A 25,998-nucleotide genomic window follows, 5' to 3' on the forward strand; every position below is an offset into this window, starting at 1 on the left:
GATGCGTGAAGTGTTTTAGGACATTTCATATATGGCTCAGAGTCTGCATGAGTCTGGTGTCTTGAAAGTCTCATTAGGGAGTCCTCAACTCCTCATATCATATGAATATTGTTTTTTTTTTATATAGAATAGAACCAACATCTTCAATGGTGCTGTACAGAGTGCAACTCAGACAATACTTCAGGCCATAAATACATAAATAGTTCACTCAGAATAGATTTAAACGTCCAACAAAATACATGCAAAATACATACACAGTTCATTCAGCAATAAGATACATGTTTATTTGAAAGAATAAGTACAGCAGCAATAATAAACACTAAAGGGAGAAACTTGCTCTTGTGAGCTTACAACCTAGAGGGTAGTGGTGAGGATATAAAGGGAATAGCAGTTTAGGTAGGGAGGATCAACTTCTGATGCAGATGTGAATATATTGCTGAAGGTGGACTATGACAACTTACAAGCTCTTCTGAAGAGGAGCCTTTAAATGTTTCCAGGCTTAGAGCTTGGCAAAGAAGGTGTGGAAGAAGGTTCCCAAGAGAAAGTAAAGCTTGTGAGAAATTCTGGAAGTAAGAATGAAAGAAGGTGACCAGACTAAAGAACAGGAGGCTATCACGTGTGAAGCAAAGTTGCAAGTGGGATGGTCAGGGCCGGATTTCTGGGAAGGTCACAGAGGCCACGGCCTAGGGTGATAAAAATCAGCAGGGCGCAGGACTTGGAGAGATAAGAGGTCACATGTCAAAGTAAATCACCTCTCCTGCTTTGCTTTGCTCTGCCTGAATTCCAGAGATCCCTGCATCTCTCTCACTTGTGCAAAGTGTGTGTTATGCCAGTCAGCATCTGCTGTCACCTGTATGATGACAGGGGACAAACAATCTGCTGTGAGAAGAAAAATATATGGGCTCAAGTAGCAGAACTCTTGAGTTCCGATTAGTTTTTTTCATGCAGTACGCATTCACGGGCAGGAATTAGCAGCTCTCCCCTCTCCCTGACTGATGGTTTATTATGGTCAGTGCTGTTAAAGACCTCAGATCTGTTAATTTTATGGCTTTTTTTTTTTCTCCTAGAGAATGACAACAACATTCTTTGTGTGAGTTTAACTCTTTCCTGGCTTTTTTTTTTTTACCAGCAAAGTACTGTGTTAGCCATCAATGAAAGTAGGATGTTTTGAAACAGAATGACAACTGTGTTACATTTATTTATATTTACAAAACAATCAATGCATCTCCGGCTGACTGTATATATAAAGCTGTGTGCCTAACATCTTGTATACAATAACAAAGTCTGAAGATGGCTCATTAGCCAAAGGCTCACTGTTTTTCTTTTGGTTAGGCAATAAAAAGTGTTATTCTGATACAAAACTTCCTGCTGACTGATTTTAAGATCTATCTTAAGTGCTAAATTGTCACTGTGTAAAGTACACCTGAGCTTATGCTGGGTACACACAATGCAATTTTCTGACAGATTTACTGTCAGATCGACTATTTCCAACATGTCCGATCTGCTTTCCAATCAATTTTCTGAATGTTTTTTCATAGAAGTGAACAGCAAATTGATCGAAAAATTGAAATCAGTTCAAACATGATGGAAATAATCGACCTGACAGTAAATCTGTCGGAAAATTGCATCATGTGTATATAGCATTACACTACATATATGCCAGTGTGTGTAGTGTCGGATCCTTCTACTTACCTGTCTTCTGTTTTGGATGGGCTTCTCTGCATTGTGCTGCACTGTCCCCTATTTGTGGCTCTGACGGCAGCAAGTAGCACAGAGGACAAAGAAGCAGCGATGTCCACTGGGGCTCCCTGTGATTTTGCACTCCTGTATGCATGTGCACAGGAGCTGATGGAGTGTTATGGGTATGCGTACTACTTGACAAGTGCTGCTCATACATGAGCATCATTTCTGAAGTATGCAAGCCCAGAACACTATCGCCTGCTGTGCATGCAGACAGGAGAGCAAAATTGCATGGAGTGGATAGAGCATGCACTGCTTCTTTGTTGAACAGGGCAAAGCAGCAAAACAGAGGAGGGCCCATTCAAACTAGTCTGAATTGGACAGAATGGGGAGGGGGGGGGCGGTTGGTGACAGCCGGCTTAGGGCGCTGGAAAGTACAAATCCGGCCCTGGGGATGGTAACTGAAAAGTAGGAAGGAAATCTAGGAGTCTGGAGAGAATTACTTATGCAGATCGTTGTTTAAATTGGATCATTTAAGGATATGGATCAAGTGGATGGACTAGTAGAAAAGGTCAACCTCAGAACAATGGGAGGAGAGGTGGATGAGACAGCAGAGTTGAGCAGGGATTGGAGAAGTCCTAGTCTCATTTTAGTTTAAGAGAGACTAACAATTGAACAATGCATTGAGCCCCTCAACCTGGTTGTTTCAGAAAATTACCAACTTTAGTTCCTAAATTTGGCCTCATCTTGGTTCTGAAGTAAGGCCGGTGTGGTAATTTTTGCAAACAGATGTAAAGTACCACTGTCGCAAAAAATCTCTTAAAATGTAAAATATATGTAAACACATACGGATAAGAAGTATGTTCTTCCTGAGTAAAATGAGCCATAAATTACTTTTCTGCTATGTTGCTGTCAGTTATACTAAGTAGTAGAAATCTGACAGAACCAACAGGTTTTGGACTAGCCCAGACATGGGCAAACTTGGCCCTCCAGCTGTTAAGGAACTACAAGTCCCACAATGCATTTGCCTTTATGAGTCATGACTGTGGCTGTAAGACTCCTGCAATGCATTGTGGGACTTGTAGTTCCTTACCAACTAGAGGGCCAAGTTTGCCCATGCCTGGACTAGCCCATCTCCTTATGGAGGGTTCTCAGGGTTTTCTTTATTCTCAAAAGCACATAGTGAATGGCAGTTGCTCCTTCCAACGGCCAAAAAAGTGTACGGTGATCAGAAAGGCTGGCCAGCATCTTTGTATAAATCTTTTTCAAAGAATGTCTTTATAAAGAATAAAGGCCATGCTGAGAATCCCCATGAAGAGATGGACTAACCCCAAACTTGTCGTTAATGTCAGATTTCCACTACTTACTGTAAGTGACAGCAACATAGGAGAAAAGTAATTTGACTCATTTTACTCTGGAAGAAATGTACTTCTTATCTGCATGTGTTTTAAATTTTAAGATTTTCGTGTCAGTTCCTCTTTAACAAAAAATAATTCCAAATGTTTTCCAACTATTCCTACGTAGGTCATGTCAAAGGAACAGAAGTTGCTGTTATGGCCAATGGCAAAAAACAGGAGTCTCATGAAGAAGACTTCTATTTATGAAGAGTGTGGCGGTCCACCAGATCTCACATTTTTTGCAGTTTGCATCTCAAACTATTTTTATTTGTAATATTTTCCCACAGTGTATTCTTAAATGCTATCACTTCTTGATTCTTGATATCATCCTATTTATTCTTAGACAAAAGAAGTGAAAAGATGAATACACTGATATGTCTAAACAGCACAATAACAATGCACACTCTTTATTGTTTACTGTGTTATTCATCTGATAGTTATTAATTATATGGCATCAAGTGTACGTTGTCTCTCAGAAGTGAGCTTATTAGTCATAATGATAAATTGAATCACAGACAAAAAAACATGAAAAGGAAATCTAATTTTAGAATTTAAGGGAATTAAACAATAAGCTCAGAATAAACATTTCATTTCTTTTCACCATAGCTTATAATGTTAAAGGAACTTTGGATATTTAAACAGTACATTGATCATCTGGATGCTTATATGAACTTTATACTGGAGTTCAATCAAGCCTGCTCTAAACTGTCCATTACTAACCGTGTATGTCCTTTGCTGGGCATACACGGCTCGAATTTGCCACTCGATTCTCCCGCTCGATCGTTTCACCGCTGGATTCCGCAGTCAATTCTCTTATCTTCCGCTCGTTTTTCTTATCTTTTTCAATTCACTTCAATACGGAATCAAGCGGCAAAACGATCAGGCGGGACATCAGACAAGTCGGAAATTATCTATCGAGCTATTTTAATGGCTCAAAATTGAGCCGTGTATTCCAAGCATTAGGTCTTGTGCCCACTACATGATATTCGATTCAAATTTGCAAGGAGAGATGATTGGAAATGCTCATGTTCAATTCCATGGAAATTCCAATTTCACCAAATGCTAATTTCCAATTTCTGTTTTTCTTATTTCCAACTTTCAGTTTTTATGATTACCGATTTTCTATTTTCCAATTTCCAATTTTCCAGTGTATGGGGAGTATTTTATTTGTAATTTTTGCATCAGAGAATTGAAAAAAAAATGACAAAAAAATAATCAGAAAAACAGAATCTTGTGATTGGTCTAAAACTACTGCGGTAATCCGATTTTTTGCAGAAAAAGTCTACATTTTTTGATTGGTCCAATGCTTCCAAGTTCTGTGATTGGGCTAAAATTACTGAGTTGTGGTAAACCGGATTTCCACGGCATTCCGATTTCCATTTTACGATTTCTAAATTACAATCGGAAATTTCAATTCCAGCACACCCTGTTGCGGTAAATCTACTTTTACTGCGGCTGTCTATCCGTGTTGTAGCGGCAGCCTGGCAGGGAGAAGACGCAAGGAGGGAGGTGACGTCACCGGAGATGAATGCCACGACCTGGAAGTGGAAGCCGCAAGCGCTGGAATGCAGAGCAGCTGGACTAACAGCGGGAAGCAAGGGGAGTCGTAGAGCTACTGGCCGGAGCTCCGACTCAGTTACATGCAGGACTCCTTCGTGAATCCAGTATCCAGGGGAGCGTGAATAAGTATTGTTGGAGGACGATTTATGCAGCAACACTATACTACTATTAAAGTGCACTAGACTGACTGTACCACGGATCCCAGTGGGGGTCACTGTATTAAGGATGTGAATAGCAGCAGGCTACAGGAACACCTTTGAAGTGCCATAATATCCTACTGCAGCGGAGTGCGGACCGCTGGATGTAGTGGGTCCAGTGAGGATTACATCACAGGACCTACTGAGCGGACATTAGCTATTGGAACAGATACTTTGAAATAGTCTTTATATTTTTTTGTGGATACAATTTTTTGCATATTTTTTGCAGTATATATTTTTTTTTACTTTTGCATATTTTTACTTTTATACATTTTTAAGTGAACACATTCTCATTTTTAGGGACACACTGGACAGTCTATGTGTGTTGGATTGAGTGTTGGGTTTATTGTTTATAGTAATGCATATTGTCGAGTAGTATGAGATTAATTATTAGTATGTATACAAATTTATGCTAACAGAATCTTGATTTCTATCATTGTATGTATTATTATTATTATTATTATTATTTATAAAGCGCCAACATATTCCGTGGTGCTGTACAATGTAAGAAAACAAACAAGGGATGCATAATTATACAGACAATGATATACATCAAATATGAACACTGATACACAATACAGCACTGCTGATTACAATTTGATTTAACATGATGACTAAAATGTATAAATGTCTAACAGAGTGCAAGCAATTAAATTAATAACATTCCACGACACAAAATGGTGAGAGCCCTGCCCTTGCAAGCTTACAATCTAAAGGAAAGGGTGGAAACAATATATATACTTTTTAGGAGATTTAATAAAGGCATTTTATAATGTATTACCTATTATTTTTAGCGCTACCTGTTTGATTATAAAGACCTCAGATTGTGTGAACTCTTTTGAGTTTGAGACATGATTGTTTGAATAACTTTGTGTTAAAGTGTTGTGGAATAAGTTGGTGCTAAAGAAATGCATAGTTATATAAATAAAGATAATTATATAAATAAAGTTAGTTATATAAATAAAGATAATGATGATGATGATAATAATAATAATAATAATAATAATAATAATAATAATAATAATAATAATAATAATCTTTTAAAGCTTTTTCCCCATGATGAATTTCTCCTTATTTATACCTATTATACCTAGTTTTCAGTATCCAGAAAGAAAAAAAAAATATAAACTGCAATTAAGGTAAAAAAACCTAAAAACTTAGAGGCTAGGAACAGACATAGCAGAAATGCTAGCATTGTTAAAAACACAGCGTTTTTGCTGCTAATGCAAGTCAATGGGCCGCATAAAATCTGCATATGCATTTTGTATGCGTTTTAAAACATGCATTTTTAAAAACGCTGGTTTTGGTGCAGATTTTTTAAAAACGCATCAAAAAATGCACATATTAAAAGTCAATGGTAATGCAATGGTATGCATTTTTCAGGCGTTTTTCATGTGTTTTATATGCATTTTTTATTTTTTTTATTTGTGATGTATTTCCACTCCCTGTTGTCTTCGTAGTAATTTACATAAAACACACTATACGTTTTGTATATGCGAACTGCAAATGCATAAAAACACATGCAAAACACTTGAAAACGCATATGCGGGGAATAAAATGCAAACGCAAATGCACCAAAAACGCACACACAAAAAAACCCAACAAAAACCTGCACATGGCAGAAAACTCGCCCTTTCATGCACAGCCATGTGTGCACCCAACCTGAGGGAAAAAATAGTGATTATTCTTCTTTCTTCAGTACTAATAAGTTATTAAAAGAAAAAAGGTGGGGAATAGACAAGATCCCCAAATCTTGCTGCAGAGCACTGCAAAGTGTGAAGCAGAAATCTTGCTTTCTCCAAATTCCAAAAACAACAATACCTGCACCTACCACTTTTTTATACTAAACCAAACAGTTAAAGAGAACCAGAGGTGATTGTGACCTAAAAAAAATAGTTACCTAGGTCCTAGATACTTATTTACATGTCCTCCTTTAGACCACCGCCATTTCCTGGACTCTATTGAAGTTTGCATCTGCACTTCTCACTGTGCACGAGTGTGGCCGTGCTCATACTGGGCGACCGGAGACCTGTCCATGGTAACATATCCAATAAGCTTTTGTTTCAGGACTCCATGCTTGACAACAATGGGGAGGATACGGGATCCATCGTTGTAGGTAAGAATCTGCTTTTTAGGTCACAATCAGCCTCTGGTACTCTTTAATTTCAGCTTGACAATAGACAGTTACCATCTTCTCAAAATGGCTTTAGATATGCTGCAAATAAAGGGCATCAGTAGAATTGTTTTTGAGAGAGAAACTCACCCCCGGAGTTCACTCTCACACCAAAGTAAAGAAACACACACACACACACACACACACACACATATATATATATATATATATATATATATATATATATATATATATATATATATCATTTAAATACGTTATTATTAATGAAAGGGAGGTGCTAAAGGGGGTGTGGCCAGAAAAATAGCACACAAAAAAATTAACCCTTTGCACACTCGCATGCAAATGTTAAAACAAATGCATTTACGGATTCACACATCCAGGCACCACTGTTATCCTTACAGCTAAGATAAAAGCCGGGGTCTTAGTTTCCCAAAAAAATGCATTCCCTTGCTTAGTCACCTACACTGCTCAGAAGTACCCAGGTAATCGTAGGTGTCCTAACTCTATCCCTGTTACATGCATAGTGCAGACATGCAAGCATTCATTGCATCAAACCTATCTGGGGATTAGGAGCACACATCCTGACGTTCTTTCCTTGGACAGACCAATCACACAAGTGAGCTAATGTAATGTATCCATGCGCACCATGCATTCACCAGCATAAGCTGTGTGCATGCTGACAAAAAACACAGACAGGGGAAGGAGGGAGGGCAATGGATTAAAAACCCTGGCCACAGGGGGTCAGTAACAAGAAAAGAAACACATACATATCCAGGCACATCACTGCTAGTCTAATTAGACTATACAGCGCTGCGTAATATGTCGGCACTATATAAATACTTAAAATAAATATGGGTGGGGAGGAAGTGGCAGTTATCCTTCCTAGGTTCGCCCTCAATCACGCTCCCTCAATTCCTAATTAAATAACCAGGAGCATAACTCACCTACTCCAAGTCTCTTCCAACCTGTCTCTCCCGTTCCGCTGCAGTGTACCCTTGTAAATACCAGCATTGTCACAGCAATGGCACTGACCTAGATGTAACTCGGAAGTAACCAGGAAGTACTTCCTGGTCAGGGCCATTGTTGTGAAAATATTGTGAAAATGCCGGTATTTACAAGAGGACACTGCGGTGAAATGGGAGAGCTGACATTACAGAAGAGACAGCAATGGGAACCCTGAGTAGGTGAGTTATGCTGTGGTGTCTTTTTTGTTAACAAGTTATTTATAAGATTCAGGAGTACTTCAAGGACTTTTACAAGGAATTTGTTCAGGGTGATGATTTTTTGGGGGAGGAGATATACTTAATTGCTGGTAGGGGACCAAAAGACAAGGACATTTTGTACCCGAATACCATTCAGTCTTGAATCATAAGTCTTAGTCTGGGCACTTGCAAAGTTAGCAAGTGACAAAAAAAGTGGCTGCTTCCATTAAAAACCTCATCATGCCCGTAGTTTGCTTCACTTCAGAATTCCTTAAAGATACACTTAGGGTGTCCCAAAGGACTTGCACAGCTGTAGAGGGAAAGTAGCAGCAGTCACAACAGAAGAGAGTCAACAAGCATGGCTGAACTAAGCTCATACAATTTTGATGTTAGCAGATTGAGGGAATGTAAACAGATGTTTGTCTGCAGTACCCCAGTCACAACTCAGCAAACAGTATTTAGTTGATTCAAATAGTATTATTAATAATTCACACTGAACACTGATGAATGAGGCTCTGTTTAACCTCTGCTAGACTGAAGTGTGGTGTTATGGATGATAAAGTTCATTGCTCATTAGGAGGATCAGTTTAAGCTTAGATCTGACATATGATGTATGGGTGGCCATCTACAGGCTCATTTTTCATCTTTAATATCTCTGCAGTGTTGTAAATGGCCATAATCCTAAAGCCAATGCTTCTACGTCCGCACTGTATGGTTATACACAGATATACACATGAAATCATTCAGTGTTTACAGATCAAAAGTCCTTCTACAGGAACAGACTTAATGCAGACATTGATATTTGCCTGCCACACAGCCAGTCAGTGATCTGACAGAATGATAACAATTGTCAGAAATGACTGTGAGAGAAGAAATTCCCAGCATGTGAGAGAATCCTTTTAACCAGCTTATCACACGTTGATGGGCCACAAACACTTGTTTCAGCATTCTGCATACCTATTAGTTTTGGGAAAAGTGAGAGAACCGTTTTCAATGTATAACAAGTAATAAAACTAGTCAAATGTTAAAGCGGTATTGTCACCATAAAAATCAAATTTCAACAGCAACTGGTCTGAGTGTATTAAGTGAAAAAGATGCTAATCCTGCATTCAAAACTTGCAAAATGTTTTCTGCTGTTATGGTTTGTAGTTATCACATACTTTAGGAGCACTGGCCCTAGTGCCAAACAGTGCCAAAGAGTTGAATGCTGGGAGTTCTTTTTATCTGCAATATATTCCTCCTCTTCCATTTATTTCCCTACCTAGCTGCTTATCAGAAACACCCTCTTATTACTTGTGTTTACAAGCAAGGCTGAGGTGACTCAGTGATTGGATGTGTAAATTAAAAAAAAGTGCATTAGTTGGTATTCACCTCAGTGGAAATGTCTGAAGACTCTGGGAGGAGGGCAGCTAATGAATACACAATGAGCAAGAGAAGGGAGGGGGGAGACAAGAGTCAGGAAGGATATGATGTCAGCATTAGCTTGGCAAGATGGCCACTGCCTAGAATAGGATTTTCTGCTTTTCCTTTGTAAAATTCACAGGAATCATTACGTGGATAACACAATACATCTGTTATGTAAGTAGAAGTAGTATATATCTACATATATATGTGTTTTTTATTTCTAGGTTAGCCTGGGTGTCACTTGTTCTTTAAAGGGAAACTGGAGCAAAAGCAATATGGAGATAATAATCTTCTGTATTACCTCAAACATTAAAGGAACCCTGAGTGCTAAATAAAAATGACAATTCGACTTACCTGGGGCTAAACCCCCCCCCCCCCCCATCGAGACCACGAGGTCCTCCGGCATCCTCTTCTCCCCTCTCCTGGTCCTACTGGCAGCTCTGGTAATCTGCAACTCTTGGGTGAAGTTGCACGTGCACTCCCCCCATTGCATGCTGGTTGCCGTAAGCCTCCTGCTCATGTGCGGTTCAGTCTTTAGTGAGATACACATGCGCAGGAGGCTTATGACAATCGACATGATGAAGCGATGGGCATGCAGCGCGAGCATGCACACATGACATCACCCAAGAGTCGCTCATTACTGGAGCCACCAGCCGGACCAGGAGAGGGGAGAAGAGGATGCCAGAGGACCTTGTGGGCTATGTGGGGGCTAGGGGAGGCCCCAGGTAAATCCAAATTTCATTATTATGTAGCGCTCAGGGTCCCTTTCAAGTAAACCTGAGAGGAAAACCGTGTTGAAGCATACTTACCTAGATAGTATATAAAGTCTACAGACACCTCCAGGCTCCTATTGTGTCCAGCCTCCCCTCCATCTTGCTGCTGTAACCCCTGTACAGAACTCCAGCGGGATCTCTAGGGGTGCATGCACTGGCCATCTGGGAAAAGCCATTTGCTTTTTCACTTTGAATTCTACTGAGGTTCTTTAGGATGTGCTGGAGAGGAATTTGCGCAGTGCTCCGACTTTCCCATCATCTGTACAAAATATTTACAATAAAAAAAATTATAATAATTCAATACTTTTATGAAATAAATGTAACATTACAGAAGCTTGTCAAAAAATACCACAGTGAATGTGGGTCATAATCAAACCAAAAGGCGGTCCAATGAAATATAAGCATGTGTGACCTTTACATTTGGACAGGCAATGCATTTGCATAGCTGAACCTTTGTGCTCATACCATACCAGAAAGAGAGCAAGGGATGTGGAACATCTACAGTATGTGTTGCTCTTTGCAGTAAATTAACTGCAGGAAGTGAAAGTGGAACTATCCCTGAAAATTATAACATAATGTATGTGTTTACTTAAAGAGAACCGGAGCCAAAGCTCAGGTTCAGAAACAGATCCCTAAGGAGAGGGACGCCTCTGGATCCTCCCGAGGCTTCCTACACTGTCCTCTGGTCCACCGCTGACCAGGACCCTCCAGCTGATCAGGGCAATGCTCATCTTTTGGCACGAGTTGGGCCAAGCTGCAGCAAAGTGAGCATGGCTGTGCCTGCGCAGTAGCACGGAGACGCTTGTGCATGAGCGACTCCGACTTACTCATGCAAGCTTTGTACGGCCACACTCATGCTTGAAGAGGATCACAGTCCAGATCAGATTACCGACAAGCCCTTGTTGGCAATCTTTGGAGGGTCCATGAGCAGCAACCGGGGACCAGAGAATGCTGTGCTCATTAGGATGCAGAGGCTTCCTTCTTCTTAGGTAAGTATGTGATTTTGTACCCGAGCCAAACTTTTTACGAAGGTTACATCTGCTGACAATAGGCAGAGGAAGTGAACTACAAGAAGTTAATAAATTACATAATTAAAAAAATCATGCAACTCATAAGCTGAATTTAAATTAAGCTGTTCATCTAGCAGCACAAAGGTTCCCTTCTACTAACAATAAGCTGTAATCCTCCATACAAGATGAGATATTTCAAAGAGCAATTACAACAGCGCATTAAAAAAGAACAGCTAATTCTGCTGGCAAACCCTGTATCTCTCACGGTGTAACAAAAGATTTCTGTGCCTGCCAGGGAGATGCATTCATAATTCCTGATACAAAAGTACCTGCAATGGATTAATTTACTGACACACTTCTGATCCAAGTCCTGCAGAATGCTCGGAGCTCTCAACCAGCAGTGCTGTAGTTTGGCAAGAGTGCCACCATTTCAACTTACAGTGAAGGTCTTAAAGCTCAGTTCCAAGCACAAGCACTCTGTAGTCTTTCGTAGACACACAGTACCAGAGCTCTTTTTTTCCATTGGGACCCAACTACTCACCCTTCCTCCAATACTCGGGCCCATCCTCTAGATCAGGTGTTGTTGTGGACATGCTTGCTATAAATGGTAGAATAAAGATGACCATTCTTCTTTTGTAATACCTAAAGATTGGCCTATAGACTGTGGGTCACCAAAAGGAGATAGAGATAGGAGCATAAATGTCAGGGATAAGTTTTGCTGGAGGGCCCCATAATCGGCAGTTATCCCTAAAATTTCTAAAGAAGTTCCTTAATTATCTGGTGTCAACTGAATCCCTTTTGAAGAGCCACACCTGGAGCTCCTTCACCAGCCACGTTCTGCTTCAGAGACATCTAAAAATGTAGATTACAGACTTATCAGAGACTTATGTCTGGACCCCATTCCTTTCCTACCTGAAAACATTGAGAACTGCTCCTCTCTCTTCCACGCCCATCGCTACCACCTCCTCCCCCCTCCATTACTTCCCTTAATTCACAAAGTAGTACAGTAGAGTTTTACCTGCTCCAGAATCAGGTTTGTCCACATTGCGGTTCACTCAGGGTTGCTCTTAAACTACGCCAGCGCGTCGTCGTAGTATGCAACTACGCATCGTAGTTCGTAGGCGAAGTTTAAGAACTACACGTACGCATTTCCGCGTAGTCGTAGTCCCACTATGCGAAGCTTCGCTCGCTATGCGTAGTTGACGTATGTATTGCGAAGTCAACTACGCGTGCGATAAATTCATCTATATGGATCATTGTGCATGCGCAGAAATATTATTGCCCTTTTATTAGCATACAATTCCGGATTGGAAGGTGGAATGTATGCTTATATTAGTTTATATTTGCAAATAGGTTGAAGATTATTGCGGAAATTTTTCCGCATAAGGGCATAAGCGGTTGCATCAACTATGCTTCGCACTACGCGAAGCTTGCGTATTTTAACACGTAATCTACAGAATGCAAACGTAGTGAAGTTTCTGATTACATAGCCATAGATTGCGAAGCGTATTTGTGTAAAAATACGCGTAGTTCCAGCGTAGCGAAGTTGGCTGACTACGACCATCCCTGGGTTCACTGCGCTGTACTGCATACCCTTTTTCCTCCAAAAGCAGGTATGCTGTACAGCACAGCTGCAGTGAGCAGCAGATGGACTGACTAAGCCCTAGAGCAGGTAAAGCTCCACTGCACTTCTCTACTCTGAAAATAAAGAAAGGGAAGATGGGTATGGAGGTGGGTAAAGGAGCAGGGTAGAGCAAAGTGGGAAAGGCGGTACACTAGTCACACTGGATAGGGAAAAGGCAAGGTTTGGGTTTTTTTATGCAGGGGTTTGAAGTATGACTATTAAAGTATAAAAACAATAGTAAAATATTGGTATTAAATACCAATAATTTACTGTAGCTAAGTCTAGTCTAACACTGAACCCTCCCACTACCAATGCTTAACCTTAACCATCCCCCACACCTAACCTCAACCCTTCCAACCACATGCCTAACCTTAGCCGTACCCACCACCACAAAGTCCACCCCCCCCCCCACCACCAAGGCTAGCATTAACCCTTTCTCCCCCCTTCTGATTGAGCATGTAAAACACTCTAAAGTGGACCTGAACTCTTGCACTTCGGCACACAATGAAAAGTATTTATTCCCCATACATAGTAGTTCCTGAAGACATTCACTGCTTGGCATACTTTGTTTATTTAACCAAATCAAAGTGTCTAATTAGTTCTAATCAGCAACTGTAAATAGACTGAAGGAGAGCTCTGCCAAGGCAGCTCCCCATATAGTAAACACAGAAGCTTAACCATTTCAGAGCCTTCTGCAAAAGTGAAACCATTTAAAACTTCTGATTTTTTTAAGGTTTTCCATTAATTGTAATGAAGAACTTTTGTCCCATAAAGATTATCATGCTGTGGCTAATCTTTTAAAGCAGAAAGGAAGTTCTGAGTTTAGTTCCACTTAAACTTTTCAGTGGATTAGCTACTTCCTACGAATATAATAAAGCACATAGAATCATCTGACTTTTTCCCACAAACAATAAAAAAACATACAAGTTCATCAAGTTATTTCGATGTCCCTTTAAACGTAGCCGTTACCAGAATTAGTTATGGTAGGAATCACATCGAAGTGCATAATTATAGAAGCAGGTATGAGATGAATTGCCTTTCAGAAGATAAAAGGATCCATTAATTAATGTGAAGAGCGCCTGAAAGATGTCCTTTGCGTTTGCCAAAGCACAAAAAGATAATATTTGCCGCATCATCCTGACGAATCCCCTTGACTCCGTTGAACTAAACAGAATCTAGATTGTACGCAGCACAGACTGTCCATGTGAACATCGCAGCATTACAGTGACTTCAACTTGTGCACATCCTACCAGCCCAAACCTAATAATATCCATCAGGAATCAGAGCATGACATCCGCTTGCAAGAGCTGCAAGGACCACAGGCAGATGGTATAATTATACTGCATTTCCTCAGCTTGATTTCTCTGAGGATATGCAGCTTTTCAATTAATTGTTTCTCAGGCTTAACCCTTCTAGCGCCTGATGGTCCTTGGGACCTGGAAAGGTTCCAGGATGGTACAGGAGGAGCAGTGCCTGTGGGCAAGGAATTTATAACAAATGATTAGTGTCAGATAGGAACACCATGTGCATGACATCCTCATTATTTTACATTTAGGACAGGTGGGGGTGATAAAGTTTTACAGTGGATTCCAAAAATGTTCTTTAACTTTCAGATTAGATTTTTTTTTTCCTTTCAAAACTGGTTATATCAGATACTAAAATAGTAATTTCTGTTCTTAAAGAGACTCTGTAACAAAATGTTGAGCCTTATTTCTACTATCCTATAAGTTCCTATAGCTGTTCTAATGTGCTCTGTCTTACTGCAGCCTTTCCTAGTTGCACAGTGGCTGTGTTATCTCTGTTATATGATCTAATCTTCTCTCCTCTGTCGGGTCTGTCAGGCTCAGGCAGTGTGCTTTGCTGCTTATGATTGGATAGAAGCTATACACACCCTCTCCAGGCCCCCTGCACACTCTGTATGACTCACACACACTGAGCTACTCTCAGCCTATCACTTGCTATGTCTTTTGTTTGTAAACACTGCATAAAAATGGCAATTACAAGCCAGGATTGCAGCAGAGAGTGGCAGAAACAGCACAGAGGGGCCCAGGAGAACATAATGAATAGAATGGTATGCTTTTTATTGTAAGAATTATACAGTACAGATTCTCCTTAAATGGAATCTGAAGTGAAAATAAACGTATAATATAATGAATCGTAAGTGTAATACAGCTAAGAAATAGAACAAAATAGAACATGAATAGCAACAATATAAGTCTAATATTGTTTCCAGTACAGTAAGAGTTAAGAAGCTTCAGTTGCTATCTATGCAAAAGAGCTTCTCTTTGACTCAAGTTGGGTCAGCTACAGTGCTGTTTTCTGAAGCACTTATACATCAAAGAAACAGAGACAGAGGCAGCTTCAGATAAGGTTTTACTGCAGGGAAGTTCAATGGGTCATTGGCTTTGCTCTGTTTCATCGTTTAAAATACAGAGTGTGGTTTGTAAATTGCATATATGACAGAATGATGCAATGTTGTAAAAAAAGAGTTACTTAACTGATAATAAAAATATGATACTCTCTTTTCTTTGCTGCTAATGTTCTATTCATTATCCATAGTACACATACAATTTATTATATCATAGGGTTTTTCTTTTCGCTTCAGTTTCACTTTAGGGCCCTTTCAAGCTGGAAAAGTGCCGCACTGCTACCGCAGCCTAATGATAGCCTATGGGGAAGTTCATACTTCCCACGTTATGGTACGCTGGGCCAGAAGCGCCAGATCTTATGTTAGCACATACCTACATTACTGTACGGCTCCTGTGGCGACCTTCAGTGATCTGCATTGGCATGTTAGTCTATGGCAGGGGTGTCAACCTGAAATACAAAGTGGGCCGAAGTTGAACACAGAGATCAAGTCGTGGGCCAACCACAATGTCTAGTGGCTGCCTCCCTCCCTTACAAAGTTCCCTGGTGTGTAGTGACTCCTTCCTTCCCAATACAGTATATTGGTGTCTAATGCCTCTTCCCTCCCCTACACAGTGCCCTGGTGTTTAATGGGCCTCCCCTCCCCTATACACTTCCCTGGTGTCTAGTGACCACCCTCCCTTCCCTATACAGCTCCCTGGTGTCTAGTGCTTTCCCCCTCCCTCTGCCATTTGGCTTCCCTGGTGATCTAGAGCTTTACCCCCACTATAGCAGCCTGGTGGTCTAGAGTGGGCCAAACATAATGCAAAGTGGGGAAACCACTTGGGGGGCAGGTTAGATGGCTCTAAGGGCCAGATTTGGCCCCCAGGCCAGAGTTTGACATGTGTGGTCTATGGTGACATAGGCTTCTGCGCACATATGCGGAAGTGTATTTTTACAATACGCTTCTGTGCACTTCTGCATACCCGAAGCAGGAAGTGACTTCCTTTCTGCTTGGCCGAATGCCAGGCAGGGAACACCATGTACTAACGCGGTGTTCCCTGAAGGCCTGTTTTTGGTGGTGTGATGCGGTGCAGTGGGCACAAGGCACGGCATTGCTACCGCCAATTTACAGTGTGAAAACAGCCTGAAGTGTAGGAGTTGAAAAATAAAAAAATTAGAGTTTCATAAATATTTATCTAATTCAGACTCCTGGTCCTGGTAAGGACGCGTTTTTGAGCTTTTACATTTGCCCATCCCTATGTATAGGAGATGCATATCTGACAGTATTGCTAATCAAAGCAGATCATGCTTTTGAAAAAAAATGTCCTGCCCTTTTCAGAATCAATTTGACAAGACAGGTTCACCAAAGAACAGAGGCTTAAAGGGGAACTGAACTCAGAACGTTCTCGATGCTCTAAAAATATTAGCTACTGCATGATAACCTTTATGAGGAAATAAATTCTTCATTACTGGTTATGGAAATCCTAAAAAAACTAACTTGATTTTATTTTTGCAGGGAACACTGAAAGTGTTATGCTGCAGTGTTTACTGCATGTTAAAGAGACACTGAAGCAAAAAAAATATGATATAGTGAATAGGTTGTGTACTATGAATAATTACTAGAAGATTAGCAGCAAAGAAATTATTCTCATATTTTTATTTTCAGGTATATAGTGTTTTTTCTAACATTGCATCATTCTATAATATGTGCAGATTACACAACACTCAGCATTCAAAATGATTCTTTCAGAGCAGTCTGTGAACTAATGACCTCTCCTCTGGCAAAGAAAAAGTAAATAGTTCAGGAACAGTTGAGATAATAAAAGTCAGATAACAGCCCTCTCCACGACTTTGAAAGTCGTAGAACTTAATGGCTTGTTTTCATAGAGATAACAACTGGAGTTTCTTAACTCTTCCTGTACTGGAAACAATTAGACTGATGTATCCGATCTTAATGTTTTATTTCTTAGCTGTACTACACATACAAATCATAATATCATAATTTTTTTTTTCGCTTCAGTGTCTCTTTAAGAGCCACCTCAGCAGAGCTAAATGTAGTCTATTCACAGTTGCTAATATGAAGTAATTAGACAGTTTGATCTGGTTAAACAAACACAGAACACAGAACCACACATTTCCTCAGCAACTACATGAGGAATGAACCTTCTATACAAAATGACAATGAGGCACCAATGTAAGGTCAGCAGCTAGATCTAGATAGGAAGTATCCCTTTGGCTCCTCAATCTAAATAAATGTGTAGAAATCTAGATAGCGCTACTAGCTCAATGTCTGGAGCTAGAGGTATGTATAAAAAAAACAATCTTTGTAGAATAAAAAATATATATTTATTGTTGTCAATAAAGGGTAATCAAACGAACATTAGAAATCACCTACACGATGTAGCGGACTCATTCACACTCATACAGTACATCCACCACCCTACTGCAGTAGGAAAAATCAAGCAAAATAAGAAAATCTATATATATAATAGAGTAAGTGCCTCAACCTTCAAGCAAGAAGAAGAAGTAGCGCCCTGCCCTCAGGCCGGTCCAAGCAAGGCAGAAGAATAGCAGTGGCTGAATAGAGTACTGGTTAAGGGCACTGCCTTTGAAATGGGAGGCCAGGTGTGAGAAAACGCAGAAAAGCCGCCGCCTGTGCCAAGAGCAAGGCGGCTGACTCCGCGTCCAACGCGGCGGTTTGCACGCATAGACACGCGTCTGGTAGTATGGTGGAATGCGGAAAAGCCGCCGCATGTCCTGACAGCAAAGCGGCTGTTTCCGCGTCCAACGCGGCGGTTTATATGCAGCAGCGTGTGCTTGGTGTGGCTGGGTCTGTTAGTGCACATAGGCAGATGGAGAGCTACGCTCGCGCGGGCCTGAACTCAGGACCTTTATACCAGCAGGGGAAGTGTCAGCTGATGAGGAAGATCAGCTGATTCCTGCAGGACTCTTGATTGGCTGAATGGCTCGGGCGGGGCAGCAGAGTCCAGCAACTATATATTCTGCTGCTTGTCAGTTGCTGGTTGTCTGCCATTGCTAACACTTACGTGAAGGCACTCAGACCATAGTCAGATCTTTACAGTGTGTTTGAACTAGGTGGACCTAGGAATTCACACTTAGCCAGATTCTGTTGATAGCTTAAAGTACTAATTGAATTGTATTATTTGTTAGACTAGTTCCAGGGTGTTGATGATCACAGAACTCACACCCAAGACTAGGGAACTGTATTGTGTTTGTGTTATATTCCAGACTAGTTCCAGGGTGTTGATGATCACGGAACTCACACCCAAGACTAGGGAATTGTATTATCATTTATGCTATACTCCAGACTAGTTCCAGGGTGTTGATGATCACGGAACTCACACCCAAGACTAGGGAATTGTATTATCATTTATGTTATGCTCCAGACTAGTTCCAGGGTGTTGTGAATACAAACCTCACACCCAAGACTAGGATTGTGCTACTATTGTATTACGTTAGCCCAGTTCAGGGCAAGACCTTATATTAGCAGCAAGGCTTCCTGCAACCCCAGCCTCGGTCCCTCACTCAGGGGTCCACAGGCTACAGGAATATCACCCACAGTCAGGGGTGAATTGATCAGGAGTCTCAGGCCGCCAGCTCCTCTGGTGGTCTTCTCTCAGAGTTGTTACTGTTGCACCAAACACTTACACTCTCTGAGGTTTCTAGAGGTTAGACTTATCTGATTATTGACGATTCCGCAGATCCTCAATAATCGGGTATATCTGTATTCTTGGGGATACTGCGGATCGCCAAGGATCAGATTCTCTCTCTGGTTGCTGACACCGATCGTTACAGAATGGCAGACCGAACCCAAATGGACGCACTGTATAGCCATGTTGAAGTCCTGACCGCCGCGGTAAATCAACTTTCCGTGGCAGTTTTGAACCAACAGACCCAGATATGTCAGATATTTGGGGCTATTTCAGAACTTCAATCAGTGCGATCTTCTCTTAGCACAGACATACGTATGCCTGTACCTGAAAATTTTTCTGGCGACAGATCTGATTTTCAGAACTTTAGAAATAGAGTGTTATCATACTTTGAGTTAAGGCCTAAATCGTCTGGAACCGAGGCACAGAGAATTACGTTCATTACGACTCTGTTGTCAGGGGATTCCCAGACCTGGGCATATGGTCTTCCTATTGGGCATCAGGCCCTGACCTCGGTCGATGAATTTTTGGAGGCTATGGCTATGATTTACGATGACCCGGACATCGCTTCGACTTCTGAAGGTAAGCTCATGCTTCTGCGTCAGGGCAAGGGTCCGGTAGAGAATTATGCTGCGGAATTCAGGAGGTGGGCGATCTCGGCTAGATGGGACGAATTCACCCTCCTAGACTGTTTTTTGGCCGGATTGTCAGACACTATTCATGAGGTAATGATAGGTCATCCTGAGCCTGAATCATTGGATGAGGCGATCTCTTTGGCCATACAGATAGATTGCCGGTTGCGCCACCAGAGGCAGATTCATGGTAGAATGGCCAGAAGGTCTATCTTACACGACTCTTCTTGGTCTCCCTCACCCCCTGGCAAACCTATGCAAATTGGGTACACAAGGTTGAGTCTGGGGGAAAAGAGTCACAGGAGCCCAAAAAAGAACGCCTTACATGATGGGTCCACCAGGCCAGACAAATGCTATCGCCTAGGGTTAGTCAAAACCATAGGTGAGCAGGGTTCATCCCTGAACGACGGTCGGCTGATCCTTCCTTGTTCGGTGGGAAGGTCGGACCAAGTCCGCAGATGCCATGGTGGACTCTGGTTCGTCCACAAACCTCATAGATTACGATTTTGCCAAAAGTTTGGGGATACCGTTATCTGCACCCGATTGAAAGATTTCGGTCACTGCAGTGGATGACTCTCCATTGCGCAGTGCCCAGTTTCTTTCCCAAACCCCCTACTGTCATGTTGTTTAGGGGCATTGCATGAAGAGAGTTTACAGTTCCTTGTCCTGCCGATGAAGGGCTCTGCTGTTGTTCTCGGTATGCCCTGGTTGCAACTTCACTCTCCACTGATTGACTGGGCTTCAGGACAGCTACTGGACTGGTCAGCCCATTGTCATGAGCACTGTTTTAAGAAGGGGGAGGTGGATAAAACCAGGATACAGGTCACAGGAAGGGCAGGACAGCATACAGATATTTCTAATGGTTCCTGTTCATCACGATCACCTCTCATGCATAAACCTGATAGCAAAAGCCCCAAAGCAGACACTTTAGACAGGGGTTTTGGGCCCAAAACCATTCTACCACCAAAAAAACAGGCTGACAAGAAATAATTTCCTGTGTCCCTGCCCGGGTCAGCGCTGCATGTGGATTCCACTCCCTCCCTCCCTGGGTTGACTGATGGCCGGCTTGAGTATGAGATAAAAAGAAAATTCTCTAACTTACATCCTGGAAAGCCAGGAAGGAGATGTCCGGAGTCCACTCATCGGGGGGGGGGGGGGGGGGTACTGTGAGAAAACACGGAAAAGCCGCCGCCTGTGCAAAGAGCAAGGCGGCTGACTCCGCGTCCAATGCGGCAGTTTGCATGCATAGACACGCGTCTGGTAGTATGGTGGAATGCGGAAAAGCCGCCGCATGTCCGGACAGCAAAGCGGCTGTTTCTGAGTCCAACGCGGCGGTTTGTATGCAGCAGCGTGTGCTTGGTATGGCTGGGTCTGTTAGTGCACATAGGCAGATGGAGAGCTACGCGCGTGCAGGCCTGAACTCAGGACCTTTATACCAGCAGGGGAAGTGTCAGCTGATGAGGAAGATCAGCTGATTCCTGCAGGACTCATGATTGGCTGAATGGCTCAGGCGGGGCAGCAGAGTCCAGCAACTATATATTCTGCTGCTTGTCAGTTGCTGGTTGTCTGCCATTGCTAACACTTACGTGAAGGCACTCAGACCATAGTCAGATCCTTGCAGTGTGTTTGAACTAGGTGGACCTAGGAATTCACACTTAGCCAGATTCTGTTGATAGCTTAAAGTACTAATTGAATTGTATTATTTGTTAGACTAGTTCCAGGGTGTTGATGATCACGGAACTCACACCCAAGACTAGGGAATTGTATTATCATGTATGTTGTACTCCAGACTAGTTCCAGGGTGTTGATGATCACGGAACTCACACCCAAGACTAGGGAATTGTATTATCATTTATGTTATGCTCAAGACTAGTTCCAGGGTGTTGTGAATACGGATCTCACACCCAAGACCAGGATTGTGCTACTATTGTATTACGTTAGCCCAGTTCAGGGCAAGACCTTATATTAGCAGCAGGGCTTCCTGCAACCCCAGCCTCGGTCCCTCGCTCAGGGGTCCACAGGCTACAGAAATATCACCCACAGTCAGGGGTGAATTCCTCAGGAGTCTCAGGCTGCCAGCTCCTCTGGTGGTCTTCTCTCAGAGTTGTTACTGTTGCACCAAACACTTACACTCTCTCAGGTGTCTAGAGGTTAGACATATCTGATTATTGACGATTCCGCAGATCCTCAATAATCGGGTATATCTGTATTCTTGGGGATACTGCGGATCGCCAAGGATCAGATTCTCTCTCTGGTTGCTGACACCGATCGTTACACCAGGGTTCTAATCCTGGCTAGGGTCAGTACCTATTCAGTAAGAAGTTCAAGGCAAGACTCGCTAACACTGCAGGGTGGCCTCCTGAGACTGTCCCAGTGGCTGCAGCTCTTGAGTGCTTTGAGTCCAACAGGAGAAAAGCGCTATATAAATGTTCGGATTATTACTAAGTAGTGCCCTGCCCCCAGGGGTGGTCCTAGACTTGCCGCCGACCTGGAGGGGTTAGCGGGCAGAAAGGGGGTATTGGGCACAGCGGCAGGGAGGGGAGGGTCGGACCCCCCCTCCCTCACCTGGGTTCTCCATCTGCGCTCCCCCTCTAGCTTAAGTTCAGCAGCAGCCGCCGCTATTAGTAAGAGGCAGTGGGCGAGAATGACTCACCTCTTCCGCGTTCCACTGTCGTCACTTCCTGCAATGCCGTCCACTTACAATACAGTGGGCGGCATTGCAGGAAGTGACGACAGTGGAACGCACGCTGGAACGTGGAAGAGGTGAGTCATCCCCACCCGCTGCCTCTTAATAATAGCGGCTGCTGAGCTTTAGCTGGAGGGGGAGCGCACATGGGGGACCTGCTGAGCTTAAGCTGGAGGGGGAGCGCACAGGGGGGACGCAGGTGAGGGAGGGGGGTCCTGCTAAGCTTAAGCTGGAGGGGGAGCGCACATGGGGGACCCAGGTAAGGGAGGGGGGGTCCGACCCCTCTTCCCGCAGCTGTGCCCAATACCCCCTTCCTGCCCGCTACCCCCTTTAGGGATGCTCGCTGGATTCCGTGGAATTGTTAATTCCGTGATTCCGGCCGGAATTAAGTCAATTCCGATTCTGGTGGTCGGAACGGAATTGCTAAGCCCCTTAAACAGCATTCCACAGAAATTTTATTTTTTCCGCAGAATTTTCCAGACTAAAACAAAATCTTTCTCGGCACAAAATGCATGTAATGAGAGACAGTGTTTCACCAGTTAATGCACATAATGACAGACAGCCTTTCACCAGTAAATGCATGTAATGATATAGATGTCCCCAGTATATGTAGCCAGGGGTATGTGTGCCCAGTATATGTAGCCAGGGGTATATGTACCCAGTATATGTAGCCAGGGGTATGTGTGCCCAGTATATGTAGCCAGGGGTATATGTTCCCAGTATATGTAGCCAGGGGTATGTGTGCCAAGTATATGTAGCCAGGGGTATATGTCCCAGTATATGTAGCCAGGGGTATATGTGCCCAGTATATGTAGCCAGGGATATATGTGCCCAGTATATGTAGCCAGGGGTATAAGTGCCCAGTATATGGAGCCAGGGGTATATGTCCCAGTATATGTAGGCAAGGGTATATGTGCCCAGTATATGTAGCCAGGGGTATATGTGCCCAGTATATGTAGCCAGGGGTATATGTGCCCAGTATATGTAGCTAGGGGTATATGTGCCCAATATATGTAGCCAGGGGTATATGTGCCCAGTATATGTAGCCAGGGGTATATATGCCCAGTATATGTAGCCAGGGGTATATATGCCCAGTATATGTAGGCAGGGGTATATGTGCCCAGTATATGTAGCCAGGGGTATATGTGCCCAGTATATGTAGCCAGGGGTATATGTGGCCAGTATATGTAGCCAGGTGTATATGTGCCCAGTATTTGTAGCCAGGGGTATGTGTGCCCAGTATATGTAGCCAGGGGTATATGTCCCAGTATATGTAGCCAGGGGTATGTGTGCCTAGTATATGTAGCCAGGGGTATATGTCCCAGTATATGTAGCCAGAGGTATAGGTCTCAGTATATGTAGGCAGGGGTATATGTGCCCAGTATATGTAGCCAGGGTATATGTGCCCAGTATATGTAGCCAGGGGTATATGTGCCCAGTATATGTAGCCAGGTGTATATGTGCCCAGTATATGTAGCCAGGGGTATATGTCCCCAGTATATGTAGCCAGGGGTATATGTGCCCAGTATATGTAGCCAGGGTATACGTGCCCAATATATGTAGCCAGGGGTATGTGTGCCCAGTATATGTAGCCAGGGGTATATGTCCCTGTATATGTAGCCAGGGGTATATGTGCCCAGTATATGTAGCCAGGGGTATATGTGCCCAGTATATGTAGCCAGGGGTATGTGTGCCCAGTATATGTAGCCAGGGGTATGTGTGCCCAGTATATGTAGCCAGGGGTATATGTGCCCAGTATATGTAGCCAGGGGTATGTGTGCCCAGTATATGTAGCCAGGGGTTTATGTCCCAGTATATGTAGCCAGGGGTATATGTCTCAGTATATGTAGGCAGGGGTATATGTACCCAGTAAATGTAGCCAGGGTATGTGTGCCCAGTATATGTAGCCAGGGGTATATGTCCCCAGTATATGTAGCCAGGGGTATATGTGCCCAGTATATGTAGCCAGGGGTATATGTGCCCAGTATATGTAGCCAGGGGTATGTGTGCCCAGTATATGTAGCCAGGGGTATATATGCCCAGTATATGTAGCCAGGGGTATATATGCCCAGTATATGTAGCCAGGGGTATATATGCCCAGTATATGTAGGCAGGGGTATATGTGCCCAGTATATGTAGCCAGGTGTATGTGTGCCCAGTATATGTAGCCAGGTGTATATGTGTCCAGTATATGTAGCCAGGTGTATATGTGTCCAGTATATGTAGCCAGGGGTATATGTGCCCAGTATATGTAGACAGGGGCATGTGTGCCCAGTATATGTAGCCAGGGGTATATGTCCCAGTATATGTAGCCAGGGGTATGTGTGCCCAGTATATGTAGCCAGGGGTATATGTCCCAGTATATGTAGCCAGGGGTATGTGTCTCAGTATATGTAGGCAGGGGTATATGTGCCCAGTATATGTAGCCAGAGGTATATGTGCCCAGTATATGTAGCCAGGGGTATATGTGCCCAGTATATGTAGCCAGGGGTATATGTGCCCAGTATATGTAGCCAGGGGTATATGTGCCCAGTATATGTAGCCAGGGGTATATGTGCCCAGTATATGTAGCCAGGGGTATATGTGCCCAGTATATGTAGCCAGGGGTATATGTGTCCAGTATATGTAGCCAGGTGTATAGTTGTCCCCAGTATAGATAGGTAGGACTTACCATGTAGAGGTGTCCCCAGGAGGGGTGGAAGTGGAGAGAAGAGGAAGCCATGTGGACAGCGGCGGAGAAGGGGGCCGTCTCCCCCCTTCCCTCACCTTGGGGCTCCCACTCTCTGCCTCGCTCCCCCGTCAGATATCAGCGGCTGGTGTCAGAAGACTCACTCTCTTCCCAGCGCGGGAATGAGAGATCGATCTGTGTGCCGCTACTCTGGTCTAGACTAGACCAGAGCGGCGCACAGATCAGCCGCGCTGGGAAGAGAGTGAGCCTTCAGACGCCAGCCGCTGATATCTGAGGGGGGAGCAAGGCAGAAAGTGGGAGCCCCAAGGTGAGGGAAAGGGGGGGAGACGGCCCCCTTCTCCGCCGCTGTCCACACGGCTTCCTCTTCTCTCCTCTTCCACACCTCCTGCTGCTTGGCAACCCTGCGGAGGGGGGGCTTGTGCAGGGGCTGACAGCTTGTCAGCTGTGGCTTAAGCCTGGGTAAGCCCCAGTGTAGCGCCGCCACTGTGCATGGCTTCTAATTGACATGTATAGAATGCCCAATGGCAAGTTGTTACAATTCAGCAATTCACATTGTAAATATTATTTCATGGCATCATATAACCTGATGTACTGTTCCTGTTTTACTCCTGCAGTCAGGACATACACTGTATTTTACTTAATGCAAACACTACTAGTTTCCATGTTGATCCAGCAGAGACCAGATTTAAAGGACTAAAATTCTCACTGTAAAGCTAAAAAAAAAAAAACGCTTTATAGCTATTCCATGTCCTTATTTTAATCCATATTTGATATCCAGTTACTGTAAGCATACGGGTACACCACAGTGATAGAGACCTGAGTACTGTGAGATCCGGATTTACTGTACTTTAAATAAGTTGAGTCAGATTAAAGCTTATTGAGGAGATTGGCACAGGGCAAGCTGAGCACACAGTTACCAAGGAGGAGTTTTGTGGTAAATTAAGTGCCTAATCAGACTGTTTTGCCTACTAAACATCTTATTGAACTGTG

General features: G+C 43.1%; 1 long non-coding RNA gene across 1 annotated transcript; it reads right to left on the minus strand.

Moving 5' to 3' along the window:
• Positions 1-262: 262 nt before the first annotated feature.
• Positions 263-14,177, minus strand: LOC137561117 (uncharacterized). Its single transcript, XR_011029875.1, has 3 exons — positions 13,951-14,177; positions 10,384-10,606; positions 263-563 (listed from the first exon to the last, which is right to left on the minus strand). It is a non-coding gene; the product is annotated as an uncharacterized lncRNA (long non-coding RNA).
• Between the last annotated feature and the right edge of the window lie 11,821 nt (positions 14,178-25,998).

The sequence above is a fragment of the Hyperolius riggenbachi genome, chromosome 3 (genome assembly GCF_040937935.1).
Source record: "Hyperolius riggenbachi isolate aHypRig1 chromosome 3, aHypRig1.pri, whole genome shotgun sequence".
Taxonomy (NCBI): Eukaryota; Metazoa; Chordata; class Amphibia; order Anura; family Hyperoliidae; genus Hyperolius; species Hyperolius riggenbachi.